Here is a 17,143-nt window from a genome sequence, read left to right on the forward strand (position 1 = left end):
TTTGAACTGTCAATTTCATATGCTAAAGTATCAGCAATACCTTTTGTCTGTATTTAAACAAAAGATGTCAGCTGTTTCTATTGGTGCGGATGACAAGGAGTTACAGGATTTATTGCATGCTATTGAACAAGTGGGTAAACATACCCTGCATTGTGGTTTTGATTCTTTGGAAGCTTCTTGTAGGGCTGCGACAAATGGCGTAGTTATTAGAAGACATGCTTGGTTAAAGGAACAAAGCTTGCCGGATCAGATTAAAGCCAAAATTTTGGATGCCCCTTTGCAGCACAATGTTTTGTTTGGGGCCAAAGCTGAAGAGGTATTAAAGAAAATGGAGGACAAAGCCAAATATATGCAGATGGTTAAGGATTTTCTACAGGTGCAACCTCCTAGATTTAGCAGGCACTGGCCAGCTAAACCTTGGTCCTTTCCGAGCTCGGACAGGCCTCAGAGAAGCAGATTCAGGCATTCCAGCGGTAGGGGACATGCACAAATCATTTTTAGGAATAGGCAGTGGCCTGCCCCCTCTCCCAAAGGTGGTGAAGATAAGTCTCAACCCTACCGGAAACAGTCTTTATGACTCTCCCTTTCTGGTTCCAGGTGCTCCACTCCTGGAAGCACCTTTGGGAAGAATGATTTCTCTTTTTTATCAAACTTGGGGCCACATAACCTGGGACAAATGGGTTCTGGACATAGTCTCAAGAGGAAACTACTGTGGTACCTCAAGAGTGTGTGGTCTCAGCATTACCACAGTTTGGAAACAGTGATCACGATTTTGCCTTGTCTACAGCAAGAGTTTCTTTGGTGGGCCGAAGCCTGTCTCCAGAACAAGGGGAGGCCTTTTTGTCCTCCACCAACCAACCAAGTTCTGACAACGGATGCTTTAGATTATGCCTGGGGAGCCCACATGCACAGAAGATGTCTTCAGGGTGTTTGGACAAAGGAGCAAATTCACCTGCACATAAATTTGAAGGAGATGCTCGCTGTACAGAATGCTCTGATAGCCTTCAGGGACTTTCTTCTACCAGGGCAATTGTTGATAAAGACAGATGACACTACAGTGATGTGGTACATAAACAAGCAGGGGGGCTCTCACTCTTGCCCCCTGTGCAGGTTAGCCATAGCTCTGTGGTACACTGCACTGACCTGCAGAGTCCACTTACAGGCACAATTCCTGCCAGGAAAAGACAACACTCTGGCAGACACATTGAGCAGGACACTTTCAGATCCACACGAATGGATGTTGGATGTTCAGATATTCAGGATGATAGTACAGGCATGGGGATGTCCGGACATAGATCTTTTTGCATCCCCTCAGAATCATCAACTTCCAACATTCTGCACCAGGACCTACCACAAACTAGCATGGCAAGTGGATGCCCTCTCATTCAGTTGGAAACACCTCTCAGTATATGCTTTTCCTCCTTTTCCTCTTCTACCTCGGGTACTTCTGAAGATAAAACAGGACAGACCGCATATGATTTTACTGGCTCCCAACTGGCCTCGACAATTCTGGTATTCCACTCTGATGAACCTAGTTCAGGAGCCTCCCTGGATTCTGCCTCAAATCCCTCATCTACTGTCTCAACAGGATGGCTGGATCCTGCACAGTCATGTCAAAACTCTGAATCTAGCTGCCTGGTGGATCCAGGGTCTGTAAACACCTCTACTCTTTCCAAACAGGTAATGGATGTAATCCTTGAAGCTAGACGGCCCAGCACTAGGACATCTTATGCAGGTAAATGAAAAAGATTTTGCTCCTGGAATCAGGTTCAAGGTGGTGATTCTACTGTTCCGAATATTCCTCTGATTTTAAAGTATCTGGCAGAGTTGTTACATACGGGCCTATCTTTTTCATCTATCAAGCTTCATGCTTCTGCTATTTCTGCACATTACGATACGGATCCTCCGATTTTTTCTCATCCATTAATTAAACAATTTCTTAGGGGGGCTAAGAATGTTCATCCCCCTATAAGAGCACCTGTTCCCACTTGGGATCTTAACTATGTTTTGGAAAAATTAACCTTGTCTCCTTTTGAACCTGTAGCTTCCACGGATTTAAAATTTTTGTCTTGGAAAACTGCTTTTCTTTTAGCTATAACCTCTGCTAGAAGAATTTCAGAATTGCAAGCACTCATGGCTGTGGAACCCTTCATTATTTTTCATCAGGACAGGGTTTCCCTAAGGACTAATCCCACCATTATGCCTAAGGTGGTTTCAGCAGTGGCCTTGAATCAGACTATTCATTTGCCTACTTTTTATCCTAATCCGCAAAGGGAGGAAGAAAGTCTTTTTCACTCTTTGGATGTGCACAGACAGCTTTGTTTTTACCTGGACAGGACCAAGATATTCAGGAAATCTGACCAATTGTTTGTCTCTTATGCTCCTACCATTCTAGGGAAAGCAATCACTAAGCAGATTATTTCTAAGTGGATTGTCCACTGCATCAAGTTTTGTTACTCTTTTCATGGCAATCCAGTTCCTGTTAATATTAGGACTCATTCTACCTGGGCTACTGCTTCTTCAGCAGCCTTTCTTTGTGGGGTTCCTACCAAGGATATTTTAAAGGCTGCTACTTGGAGTTCTTTGCATACTTTTTCTAAGCTTTACAGCCTCCCTCTCTATTCTAAATCTAGGGCTGGTTTTGCTTCTGCGGTTTTGCAAAGTTTTGTGGCCGCTCCTTCTGTTTCTTCTCCAGCCACCCTTTCTTAGCTTTGGGACTCAACCCTACAGTCATGACTGCAACAGTGAACCACAAAGGACATATTACAGTTGTGTACCCTTACCATAAATATAGATGTTCGAGTGTGTTCACTGTTGCAGTCTGAGTTACCCTCCCTCCTACCCCCTCTTTTGTTTTTTTCTTTGAGTATTGTCTGTTATGAGGTATTTTGGCTGCTGAGGTTTTGGGCACCTGACATATGGGGCAAGAAAAACTGGGGTAATGGTGTTGGCTGAGGTCTTTATACTTCCTGGCGCATTGACATCAGGATAAAAACAACCTCAGCTGATGCCCAATCCAGACTTTGGGATTCTGGCCAATCGAGGGCTGCTGCTGGCAGGAAGAACCCTACAGTCATGACTGCAACAGTGAACACACTCGAACATCTACATTTATGGTAAGAGTACACAACTGTACTTTCTCCACCCCAGTGAAGGATTCCTGGGCTTTACTTTGTAGTAATTGGATGTTTGGTGTTGAGCAGATTAGAATAGTGTCATCCGCATACTGGACGATGTTGGCTTTAGTGGTAGCTAGGCGGAGATTATTTGTAAATATGTTGAAGAGAAGGGGACCAAGGATTGAACCTTATGGGACACCTCATATGACAGGGAGTGGGGGGGATAGGGAGTTGCCACATTTGACAGACTGTGACCGGTTGTTCAGGTAACTGTTAAACCATTTTAGGGTGGAGTCATCGAGGTTGAGTTCTGCTAGGCAGGTGAGGAGTTTGCTATGGGAAACTGTATTAAATGCCTTGGATAGGTTTAAGAAGGTGGCAGAGACCAGCTTCCCTTGGTTCCTATGAGAGTTTATGGTATTGGATAAGTTAATTAGAGCAGTGTTGGCGCTATGGGAAGGACTGAATCCATGTTGGGTTTTAGTTAGAAGGTTGTTAGTTAACAGATCGGTAAGGATTTGGTGATGGATACATTTTTCTAGAATTTTTGAGAGCGGTGATAGGATAGCAATGGGACGGTAGTTGGAGAGGCCAGTAGATGGACCTCCCTTGTGGAGAGGGATGATATATGAGGTTTTCTATAATGAAGGAATGGAATGCAAGGAGACAGATCTGTTAATGAGTAGGGAGACGGGATAGGCGATGACCTTGGATGCAATTTGGAGATATTGAGCTGGGAGACTGTCGGCAGCTAGGGTGGTAGGTTTGAGTTTAGCTAAGAGATTTTGAATGGTTGTAGTTTGAACTGGGTTAAAAGTGAAGGGGATGGAGTTAGTCTGGTAGTTTAAGGGTTGATGTTGGGTCATGGGTGATATAGCACTTACCAGGTTCAGTATTGAAGAGGTAAAGTAGTTATTAAAACTAGAGGCTGTGTGTGGATCAGTACCTGTGATATCTGGGGGTGGTGTGGTGACTTTACCAGGCTGGAGGATGTTGTTCACTGCAGCCCAGAATTTCTGTGGGTTGTTGTTATTTACTTTGTAGGGAAATATAGTAGTGTTTCTTGTCCAACCTAACCTGCTTTTTTGCTTTATTTCTGAGCTCAGCAAAGCTTTGCCTTGTTACGGGAGTTTTGCATTTTTGCCAAGTTATCCAAGCTTTGTCTCTAGTCTTGAGTAAGATTTTGTGGCTTTTTTAACCAGGGGGCAGGGTTACTTCGCAATCTTATAGTTTTTAGTGGGGGTAGTTGTTTTAAAATCTCTAGGAATTTGGCATTAAAGTATTCTACTGCATTATCCAGGGGAAGGGTTTTTATGGGAGCCCAGTCACAGGATTTTAGGCCTTCTGAGAATTGTTCTGGGGAGAAGATTTTTTTGGGAACGGATTTGTAAGAGAGCAGGAGTGTTAGTAGATTTTATTTTGTGCCGAAGGAGAAAGGTTGGGTTATGGTCACTGAGGGAGTCAGGTAGTATTCCAGATAGGTGGGCAGTATTGGGCTAGTTAGTCAGGATCCAGTCCAAGGTGGATTCTCGTTTGGTGGTTTTGTCAATTCTTGTGGGTGAGTGTATGAGTTGTATGAAATTATATAGGTTTATGTGGTTGGTGGCTATGGGTGAATGTATAGTGTTCCAGTCTATGTTGACATCACCTAGGAGCAAAGTTTCTTGGGACAGGGAGTGGGAAGCCCAGTGGAGTATAGATTCTAGTGTCTTACAGTTGTCTCCTGGTGGTATATAAATGCTGAGTAGGTTTAGTTGTTTGTGTTGGTTTAGTAGGATTTTGGTGAATAGGGTCTCAGCAGTGTTGAAATATGTGGTTTCTTTTTGAAGGAGCTGGACTTTTAAATTGGATTTGTAAAGAAGGGCAATGCCACCAACTTTTCTGTGAGGTCTATCATCTCTTACTATGTTGAAGCCAGGTGGAGTTATAGAGTTATCTTTAATGTGGGGTTTAAGCCATGTTTCTGTAATCACTATAATGTCTGCGTTGTATACAGAGATAATTCCATGTAACTGTTCTATTTTATTTATGATACTGCGAATGTATAGGTTTAGAATGAGTAAATCAGTGGGTTTATGCTTAAATGGGAGGTTGGGGTTGGGTGTGGTATGGGTGTTGTATGTTGGGCCAGGGTTGGGGTGGATATCACCTCCTAGTAGTAGTTGGGCTGCAATGCTGGTAATGGTTTTAAGGTAGAATACAGTTAGGAAGTGGTGTTTGAGGCTGGGGTATTTTTTGGATTGTGAGGTGTAATAGATAGGAGAGATGAGTTGAAAAAATAAAGGGTAAAGGATAATTGGTTGTGCGTTTGCAGGTATGAAGGGATGGTTTGTGGTGTATGGTAGGGTGGGGGATTTGATGCAGTGCATAGTGTTAAGTGGATGGTGATAAGTAGTAATGAAGGAGAAAAGGTAAAGACAGATGGATAGGAAAGGTAAGAGTATTTGACTTACTGAGGTGCAGCATTTCCTGTAAAGCAGGGTCAGAGATTGCCCTGAATGCAAGGCAGAGATCACCTCTGAGCAGTCTGTATGAAACAGAATAAAGTGACAGTGATTTCAAATGATCCACATAGGACAGATGCTGAATACCTTGAATTTTCCTTGTGAGGAACCTTTGTGGTCTCTCCAATTGCTGCATGTGCTTGGAAAGGTACATACCAAAAGGGGCATTGTACTCAATTATTAGCCTGATGAGGGAAGAGTACAGGGAGGTTATAACTTCTTTTTTTCCTGGAGGCAATGCCCTTACTTATGAGATGAGCAATAAAGAATGCCCTTCTTACCACTGTGGAGACATGGTGGTCAAAGGTAATGTTACTGTGAACCTGTGTGCCCAAGTCTCTCACCACTGAGAGCATACTTAAGGTATTGCTGTTGATGTGGTAGTTAGCAGAAACATTGCCCTTACCAAAAGGGATGATAATACATTTTTTTGCATAGAGTTTAAGGCCATGACTTTGGAATCAATCATTTGTGTGTGTATGAAGGATGTTGACATCATTTGGAGATTCTATGACTACTCCCAGTTTGCAGTCATCAGCAAACTTTGTCAGCCACAGACATTTAGTTTTTGCTTGTACTTCAGAGAAATAGATTCTAAACAGAGGTCCCAGGACTGATCCATGTGGAACACCACTGGTTACAGACCTGCTGCTGGAGGTAGATTGCCATATTTTGACTATATGGGTTCTAACAGTGAGCCACTTAGCAACCCATCTAATGATAAAAGGGTTGATACCTACCTGGGTGAGTTTGTCAATGATGCCTGAGTGGGTGATAGTGTCAAACACCCTGGCTAAGTCTAGGTAGGCTGTATGCACAGATTTCCTCTCATCCAGAGCCTTGGTGACTATCTTGAAGATTTCCACCAGGTTTAACAGTCATGATCTCCCTTTGACAAATCCAAACTGATAAGGGTCAAGTGCTTGGAGATTACCTATATCTTTCTGGATATGCTCCATGATGATTCGCTCCTTGGCTTTGCAGATAAGGCTAGTCAGACTAATAGGTCTATAGTTCCTGGGGTCAGTGGAAGCACCACCTTTGTGCAAGGGAATAACGGTGGCCATTTTCCATTCAACTAGGACAGATTCAGTGATTACACTATGACTGAAAATGAGTACCCAATGGTGCTGCTAATTTTTGTTGGAGCCCATGTAGGACTCATCCTGGGATATTATCAGGTTCCATAGACAATGTGTTTTTGGCCTTAGGGAGAGTGCTTACGACATGCTTTTTAGAGATATAAGATAGGGGACAAGTGGTAGGGATGTCATGAGGTACGTCTTATGGGGACAGGGAAGTGAAGTTTTGACAGAACCTGTCGGCCAACTGATTAGCTAAGTTCACAGGCTCAGTATATGTAGTATCATTAATTAACAGTTTGGGACAAATCTGGGCCGTTTCTTTTACATTATGGATGTAACTGAAGAATGCCCTATGGTTGACTTTAGTTGAGGAAGCTAATTTGGATTCATAGTTTGCATTGGAGAATTTCACAAGAAGTCTAATTCACTTGTTTAAGCTGAGGATGGAGTGTTTCCAGTTTAGGGCTCGCTCCCTCTTACTCTTACTCTTAGATAACAATTTCTTTCTCTTATTGTATAGACTGTTAATGGCAGTTCTCTAGCCGGCAAGTTTGCTCTTCCTTGAGGAACTTGTTTTAGTCCTATCAGTCAAGTCAGTTATACAGCTGTATGCATAAAGCATTTGTGTAGAACTCGGCATAGTTGCCAGTTCCATCTGAGGGGGAGGTGCATTGAAACTATTTATAACATCCTGTAAGAGGTTATAGTCTGCTTTGGAAAAGTTGTTTAGTTTAGTTGCCATTAGCGGGGGCATCCATTGTGATAGTTACTTCAACTGAGACTGATTTGTGGTCAGATTTCACCAGGGACAACCTCACAACTGGGGTGCTACCATGGTCCCCTATATTGGTAAGCACAGGATCTAGGATGTTTGCAACCCTTGTGGGGTTGTCAAACAGCTGGTCCAGGGCATTGCAGTTTATGAAGTTGAGGAGCCTTTGGGCAAGTAAGTCTGAGCATGAATAATTTCGCGAGTCAATGGAAGGGTAGACCAAATAACCTAGAGCCATATTTTACACCACTGAGCGGCTAGCCCTGCCCCGCCATGCAGTCTGTGATCCATGTTCGCCTCTCTTGAGGATACTGTGCACAACAGTAGACCCCCAAAGCAGTTGATCTGTACAACACTTCCCCCTGTAGGGCACCATGTAGAGTCTGTGCTGCTGCCCACAGCTCCATTCATTGTTGAGTTTGAGATGGAAACACTCAGCATGTTTTTCGGACATGGGAGAAATCCCATGGAGACACAGGGAGAACATGCAAACTCCAAACAGGCATTTGTCAGAGGTCAGGATCGAACATTGTACCTTGTTCATGGGAGACGAAGACCTTAAGCATTAAGCCATCTGGTCTAATTGAGACAGATACTTGATAAGAAGCTAGAGATGAAGAGAGAGTCCAACTGGGCATTCCTAGACTTGGAGAAAGCATATGACAAGGTCCCAAGAAAGCTGATCTGGGCAGTACTGCGATAGTTTGAAGTCCCAGACACACTGGTAGAATTAGTGCAGGCTATGTATAATGACTCAATGACTCAAGTACGAACAGTGTTTGGCATCACAGAGGGGTTCCCAGTGGGAGTGGGTGTACATCAGGGTTCAGCTCTAAGCCCACTGCTGTTCATACTGGTGATGGAGTACATTAGCAAACAGGTTGGAAGGGACAGATCAACAAATTTGCTGCATGCAGACAATGTGGCAGTAAAGGCAGACTCTGAGCTAGAACTTCAGCAAAGGATAGGATAATGGAATGCAAATCTGAAGGCACATAGGATGAAACTAAGCTCAGATAAGATGGTGGTAATGGCAGCAAATTGGGAAATCAGTAAAAGCTGAGAATAGAGATAGAAGGGAAGATAGTGCAACAGGTAAACAGCTTCAAGTATCTGGGAGGGGTAGTTCAGGAGAAGGGTAGCCTGAATGAAGAGGTCAAAGCTAGAATCAGCAGAGCTGCAGCCAACTGGCATAGATTATCAGGTGTAATCTATGACAGAAGATTGCCAAAGAAGCTGAAAAGTAAGGTGTACAAGACAGTGGTGCAACCAGTACTACTGTATGGTACAGAAACCTGGACAGTAAAGGCAGAACAGATGAAGAAGCTAGAGATGATGGAAATGAAGTGCCTGAGAAAGGTGGTAGGATGCACACTGTGGGACAGACAAAGAAATGAGGACATAAGAGCAGAAGAAAGAGTAGCTCCAATTGCAGAAAAGATCAAAGGGAGCAGATTACGGTGGTTTAGGCCCATGTGTAGAAAAGCAGAAGACAATCTGTTCAGGAACATTTGGGACAGACAGGAAGAAGGTAAAAGGAAGAGAGGACATCCAGCAAAGAGGTGGATGCATTGTGTGAAAGAAGATCTCCGACAGTCAGGCATGAGTTTTGAAGAATGCAGGAGTGTGGCACTGAATCAAGAGAGTTGGCGAAAGCATGATACCCTGACCCCATGTAGAAAAATGGGAAAAAGGTGGCTGATGATGATGATGATGATGAATGGAAGGGTAGATAAAGTCACTCAGAACCATGGTGTTTGGATGTATCTTGATAGACTCATGTAGATCCAAATAGGGAGATTGGGAGTACTGATTCATGGAAGGGGTCCTGTAGCTGACAATAACTTGAATAGTTGTTCTACCAACAGTTAATTGCACCTGAAGTATCTCCCGGGAATCATACTGTTTAACTAATCTGGAGGTGTATTTATCTTTAATGAATATTGATACACCGCCTCCTTTAGTTTTCATGACTTTGGTTTGTGGTCTGAATGTGTGGAAGGAGGTGTAAACTGGGATGGCTGAGGTGCTCTCCACAGCCTTGAACCAGGTCTCCATGACTGCACAAATGTCTGCATCTTCCAAGGTGAGGACTGTTGCCAGTGAGTGCAGTTTTCTGTTAAAACTCCTAGGGTTTAGCAGCATAACCTTGAATTTGTTTATAGATGGAGTTTTTACATCGGGAATTTTGTCCTTGAGACACTGCCTGAAAAGGCAATATGGAGGTGGCAAGAGCCAAACTCCAAGGGGTGACAGATGAAGACCATCTCTGACAAAGCATTGAGGTCTGTCAATCATGTCATCCCAGGCTGACACATACTGGATCTCCCTAGAATGACACCAGAAACTAAGCCAATTATAAAGTCAATCATTTTCTGTTTGTATTGAGGCATCATCCTAGGCAAAGGTAAAATGCTGCTTAAGGATAGGGACATACCTGCCTGAGACACATAGTCTGAGAGCTCAGTCACGTCTGCTGCATATAGCCCAAAGAGGTACTTTTCAGGTTTATCACATAAAAATGGACTATGACGGCGTCATAATTGTTCCTGTTGTTGACAGACTTGAGTGCTTGTGTGATATGGCATATCCTAGCACCTGACAGACAGCTGACTGTGACCTTTTGCTTATCCAGCCTGGTGAGAGGGACATCTTTGTGTCTCATGATGGAATCACCTATGACTAATATGTTTGGTTTTGTGCTTTATCTTAAGGACTTGACAGGTGAGACACTGGTGCATGAGCTATTGTGTATGTGGGTTTGGGTGGAGTAGGAGGTGAGGTGTGCATGCTGGCAACCTGCTCATTGTCATATGTACTGACTGGTGTGTGAAAAAGCATGGATTCAAGGTTATTTATATAGTTGCATCTCTCACATGTTGAGTTTGTGTGGACTAGGACTAGTGGGCTGTCGGTGAACATGAGGCAGTTGCTACACTGCCTCAGGATGCCCATGTTGACCAAGCTGGATCTCATTATCTTACAATGTCACACACTCCTAGTTAACTGTTTTGACGTAAGAAAGTCCACCAGCTCATGCTTACTTATTGATGCAGCGAAGTGGTGCTTGTGCATTGAGCTACTGACAGTAGTGACAGGAGGTCACAAGTTATATTTAGCAGCTTGCTGTGATTTGTACTACAGTAATGCATGAATATATATAAAGCTGTATGTTTGCACATGCATATCAAGCTCCTGAGTGTCTGCATCTATATTACGTGAGTGGTATATATATGTGTGTGTGTGTGTGTGTGTGTGTGTGTGTGTGTGTGTGTGTGTGTGTGTGTGTGTGTGTGCGTGTGTGTGTGTGTGCGTGTGTGCGTATGCGTGTATGCGTGTATGCATGTGTGTGTGTGTGTGTGTGTGTGTGTGTGTGTGTGTGTGTGTGTGTGTGTGTGTGTGTGTGTGTTAGAAAATGACACTTTGTGAAATTCAGGTACTGTAGATAAAGGTGCACTGGAAGACATTAGTTCACAGACAGAGTGGTGGATAGGAGCTTGTGGAACAGCTTTAGCAAAGGCTTAGCTCTGTAAGTGGCCTGTGTGCAATCCAGCTTGGGTGTGCAGGCTTAAAGCCAATAGTGACAACGCTAGTGCATAAGTGGTAGGAGGATATATTATGTTTTTCCAGCTACCGCCATGACAATGACAGATTCAATAACTGTGCTGTACTTGAAGTATGTCCGCTGCTTTCTTTCATGTACCTCTTTAACTGCACTGTAACAAATTGTCATGCAGTGTTTGATGCCAGCTGTGGATTGCTATACAGCTGTTTTAATATTACTTCAGTTTGTTATCCATACTGAATTTCTCATATGCATAATATTAAACACCTATTGTCACCTTGGTATGCAAGAACATATGCCTTATGCATCCCCAATCCAATACTGCCTATGATTGCATTCTGCATACTTGTTTTCAGCGTATTGCCCTTACATACTGTATATGTCAGTGAATGTCATACATAATCATCATGCATTAAACATGATGAGAGCACATTATACAGGATAGTAACTTTATAAAGTACAAGTGATACAAGCAATGACTACATCTAGAAACATCGTATGATGTGCAGTTTAAACAGTAAGGTACAGCAGTGGTGAGTTCTGATAAAACAATATTATGTCTCTGGCAGAATGCATCGATTAAAACTGATAGTTTTGTGCACCTGACGAGAGTCATTAGTGTACTATAATTAGCCACTTATGGAGTAAATAACATGTGTGTGATGGATCAGTTCATTGACATGGATGCATTTGTTTATGTTTCATTAGCCTTGATTTGAACAGTTGATATGGACTAATATAATGCAAGCATCACCCTCCTGAGTAAACAAAAGTTGGCATTTTCTCCACTGGTTTCATGCTTAATATTATAAGATTGTGTAGCACACTGCATATGTTCAGAGGGTCATATGTTGGTACTAGGCTATCGGCCCTAGGGCCTATACAAGCCTAGCCATAACAATTCCCTGGCTATTTCTTCCCACAGTATTTGCTTTCCGGGACCCCTGTCTAGCAGGGCGACTGATGTGATCCCCAGGGTGAATTTCCTATCTCCCATCCAATCATCAAGGTTCCTTTTGAAGAGGGCCAAAGAGGCACTCTGCTTGACATGTATGGGCAGTCTATTCCCGAGTCTGGGGAGTCTCTGGGTCAGGAACCTATCCCTACAGCATGTTTTGTCTATTGTGATGACAAGGTTTAGATCCCTGGAGCATGTGTCTCTTAGGGATTGGGATTTCTTTAAGTGTAGCATGTCCAACAGCCCTGGGTTTGACATGGCCTTGTATGTTAAGCAGAGATCACCTCTGAGTAGACGATATGCGACAGAGTATAGGTGGAGTTTTTTTAGATGCTTAGCATAGGGCATCTGCTTTAGGCCTGTGATTCTTTTAGTGAGGTATTTCTGTGGCCTTTCCAGTTGCTGCAGATGTCTTGAGAGGCACATACCAAATGGGGTGTTGTATTCTATAATGGGTCTAATGAGGGATGAGTACAGTGGGACAATGACCTCCTTTTTTCTGGATGAAAAGCCCTTAGTGATGAGATGTGCCACATAGAAGGATTTTCTGACTGTTGTGGCGATGTGGTTATCAAAGGTGAGGCCACTGTCCACTTGTGTCCCTAAGTCTCTTATCACACTTTTGGTGTTTAGTGCACTGTCACATATGTGGTAATTCATGGGTGCATGTTTTTTTCCCAAAGGGGATAACTATACGTTTCTTGGCATTGAGCTTGAGCCCATAGCTCTGCCACCAAGCATCTGTTTCTTTAAGGCTCTTTTGTAGAGTATCCATATCATTTGGGGATTAAATAATGGCTCCCAGTTTGCAGTCATCTGCGAACTTTGTTAGCTAGAGTCCCTTAGTGTTGGCCTGAACTTCAGAGAAGTAGATGCTAAACAAGAGCGATCCCAGGACTGAACCCTGAGGTACTCCACTTGTCACTTTTCTGGAGCTGGATTTGGAGTCGGCTACTTTTACAGTGTGGGTTCTGTTAGTAAGCCAGTTGGCAACCCATCGAGTGATGTAGGGATTAATGCCCCGCTTAGTAAGTTTGTCTATGATTCCAGAGTGGGGGATGGTGTCGAATGCCTTGTTGAGGTCCAGATAGGCTGTGTGGACCTCCTTACCCTTGTCCACAGCTCTGGAGACTGATTCAAAGATGTCAATCAGGTTCAGGAGACAAGATTGGCCCTTCACGAACCCAAACTGCATGGGGTCCAGTGTTTGAAGGTTGCCAATGTCTTTGTTTATAAGTTCTGTGATAATACGTTCCATGGCCTTGCAGATCAGGCTCGCCAGACTGATAGGGCGGTTGTTCCCGGGATCCAAGGTGAATCCCCCCTTGTGGAGTGGGATCTCTGTAGCTGTGTGCCACTCAGTGGGCATGAAGCCTCAGGTGAGGCTATGATTAAACATGACACTTAGGTGAGGTGTCAGTTCATTTTGTAGTTTATGTAGTACACAGCCTGGGATGTCTTTTGGTCCCATGGATGCTGTATTCTTAGCTTTGGAGAGTGCATGTTTTACCTGTGTGGCCATTATTACTGGAATTTGGCAATCGTTTGGTACTGAGATGGGCCCTTTAGGGGGTGAGAGGGGGGTGAAGTTTGCACTGAATCGATCTGCCAGGATATTGGCAATATCCTTGGGATCAGTATATTTCATGCCATTCTGTTGTAGTTCAGAGCAAATCTGAGCATTGCCATTTAGATTCTTGACATAGTTATAGAATGCCTTGTGGTTGTCTTTGGAATCTTTGGCAATTTTATTTTCTTAATTAGCTTTGGAGGATTTTATGAGGGATCTCAGCTTCTTACTGAGGCTGGTAAGGGAGTTTTTTGCATCCTGGGATTTTCCTCTTTTCTGCAACAGTTTCTTCTTTTTGTTGTAAAGTTTGTTTATGGCAAGGGACCACCAGATTGGCTTCCTTTTTTTGGAGGATAGCGTCTTGGTTCTATTGGGGATGGCATGATTCATGCACAAGTGGATGTGCTCGTACAGTGCCTTAATGAAGGATTCAGCAGTCGAACTTTCATTTCCTGTCTGCATGGGTGTCATGAAGTTTGTCACTTCTGACTTGAGTAGCATGAAGTTGGCTTTGGAGAAGTTTTTTACAGAGGTTTCCTTACTGGGGGGTTAGGGTGGTATGTGCATGCCAAGGGTGATTAGCTTAGACCTGACCAACAAGGGGGTGACCATAGGTGTGGAGCATCGATTTCCTGTGTTGGTAATGACCAGGTCTAGGATATTGGAGCCCCTGGTGGGACTGAGGATTAGTTGATCCCAGGGCATTTCAATTTATGAATTCCAAGAACCATTGGGCAAAGGTGTTGGTACACAAGTAGTTTTCCCAGTTAATGGCAGTGTAGTTGAAATCACCCAGTATTAGGGTGTTTGGTTGTATCTTAATATTGAAGTATTCCTGGAAAAATAGGTACAATAAACTGTGATAATTGTGTGAAATGTGATACAATATGGGATTATTAATTTAGTTTAATTAGAAGTTATGTTAAATTCAATGCCAGAATTTAAAAAAAAAGAGTTATAATTGATATGAATTTTTAATTATACAGTCACTGCAGTGCATCATTGGTGGTCCCATCCTTAAGATGTGATTTATAATGAGCTCTCATCTGTCTGAGATTGTGATAGTTTAGGTCTATATTAAATATCTCAAGTAATTGTCAAGAAAGGATCATAGGTGATTTTATTAAAACAGTAAGCTAAAATGACATCAGTCAGCTTGCCATATATAGTGAGTTATACCTTTGAGTGAAAACCCATCTTTGAATGGAAACTAGTTAATGAATGTTCCCCATGACTTGTATGCAATGTGTTACCACATCTTTCATTCCAAACAGTATTATATATAGCCACAACGCATACTTCTTATCAATATTTTTCAGTAAAATTAAACATCATATTCATATCAAGTTTGCTATTCTATATATACTTCAGCTGCATAGCTCCTGATTTCCAAAAATCCCTTATTTTATTATATTACAAAAATTTGTTCTAATTTTTTTTCAGTTGCACAGCCTTTATATAAATATTGCCTTTCAAGCATACACTTGCATTTCATCTAATTCTCCACTATGCTGTTTTGTATTCATGCCTGCCAACAATTAAGACTCTTCCAACATGTCCTGAACCCACTCATTCCACTGACGTAGATATGCTCAATAACAGGAGTGAAACTTGAGTGGAGAGACCATCATTCAGGTAGCCAAAGAGACAGTTAGTGCCCTTGATTTTATCCTTGGAATGACATAATTTCTATTAGGGCTCCATCCACCCTTCCTGGTGGCTGACATAGGCACCCCAACAGAACATCATATTCTCTCTACTTGCTTATTCTTCCAAACTCAAGGTACAAGATTTTCCATCACTTACTCTCATCTAACTTTGACTGGGAAATTTTGTGCAACAGTCTCCATGCAAAATTAGGCCATAAAATCTCACCCTTTTTAATTTCATCCCTTCATTTATAGCCCATATGAATTAAAGACCTTATGGCCTTTACCTTGGCATTACATCATTAACATACCTCTTTTTTATTTTTGCTAACAGAGTCAATATTAATTGTCCACATTATAAACTTTTTCTTGTATCAGTTTTTTATATTTCCAGTTCTGATGCAAACACATATACAATCAGATTTACTTAATAATGTGTCCAAAAGATCCTTTCTTTTTTTAGTAAGTTGAGCTATTAGATAGCATATATATTACTATTGTTGGAACTTTCTCTATTACCAACAAAACTGATTTAATAAAGTACATATTTTATGCAGTAGAGCATAAAATTTACACTGTGATTTTTGTGCTGTATGTTTTTAACCATGACATTTTAAATTATTTCTCACTGAAATAAATATTGACCTCTGATAAAATGTTTCTATTTATCCCTATTTATTTCTGACTCAGTGACCTACAAGTCTATCTTTACTGTAACTACTACATTCTTCACATAACTCAAAATAATTTGTTACAATATTCTAAATTATCTATCCTCAACTTTGGTGTGTGCCTTAATCTTGAAATCATTGTGTTCAATATATGATTCACTAAAATTAGGCTTAATGAGCAACCCTGCTTAATCTTTTGTTTTATTCCCTTCCTATCCATTATATAGTGGAATTACTTTAATTATTCTAAAAGTTATATCTAAAAAAAAAATCACTTTTTATAAATTCCATAAGTCCTCCTAACTTCCAATAACATGTTATTTCACACCACTGGATTTAGCTATATCACATGATTCTCTCATTTTCTGTTTCTCTAACAATTGCATTTACTATCTCTTTCACTAACAACAAATATTGTTAAATGTATTAATACCATAACATTTACCTTTAAATATGTTTAATAATATGTTATATATTTTCATAAGCACTTTATAAGCATGTTTATAAGTGCTTGTAGGCTCCAATTACCTGACAAGTATTCTCCTTTTTCACTCGTATACTAACCATTTGATAACTCACTAACCCCTCTTCATTTGTTGTATTCTCATTAAGCTATTTGATTAATAGCTCTTCATAGATCTGTCTATTAGCTTACTTCATATATTTGTACAACTTTTAATGTATTCTCCCTCTGCCTCATGTACTATCAAATGAAAACATATTGGAATTCATCTAACATTAAATCCCGTTCTACCTTATGTCTGCCTATATAAAGCAGTCTTTTCAGAATACAACTGTTGCTGTTAAATTAAGTTCACTTTTGCATTATAATGTAGATAATGTGGCCCCCAAAAACTTTTGCTTTCTTCCTCTGGATTCCTTAAACTCCCCATTAAGCCTTTACTCTTTTTCTCTACCTCACCCTGCAGAGGAGAAACCTTCTATTTAAATATTTTAACAACACACTTTTGTTTGCTATACTATTCCTGCAGCCAGTGTTAATTTAATATAAAATATATTCTTTGTTTTAAAATAAATCTGTCTTACCTCCTTCTAAACATTTATCCTTATTGATATTTATTACTCTCCAGATTCCTTTTCCATATGTTATAATCTTTATGTTCTAATTTTATTTTGCTTTGAAGTGGCACAATTCTTGCTCCAGTTTTCCTGAAATGTCTTCATCTCAAGGTGACCATCCACCATGCCCTGCATCCCTATCAGTCATACTGTCCTCTTGTAATGAAACA

The sequence above is a fragment of the Protopterus annectens genome, chromosome 4.part1, assembly GCF_019279795.1.
Source record: "Protopterus annectens isolate FY-2018-M chromosome 4.part1, PAN1.0, whole genome shotgun sequence".
Lineage (NCBI taxonomy): Eukaryota > Metazoa > Chordata > Ceratodontiformes > Protopteridae > Protopterus > Protopterus annectens.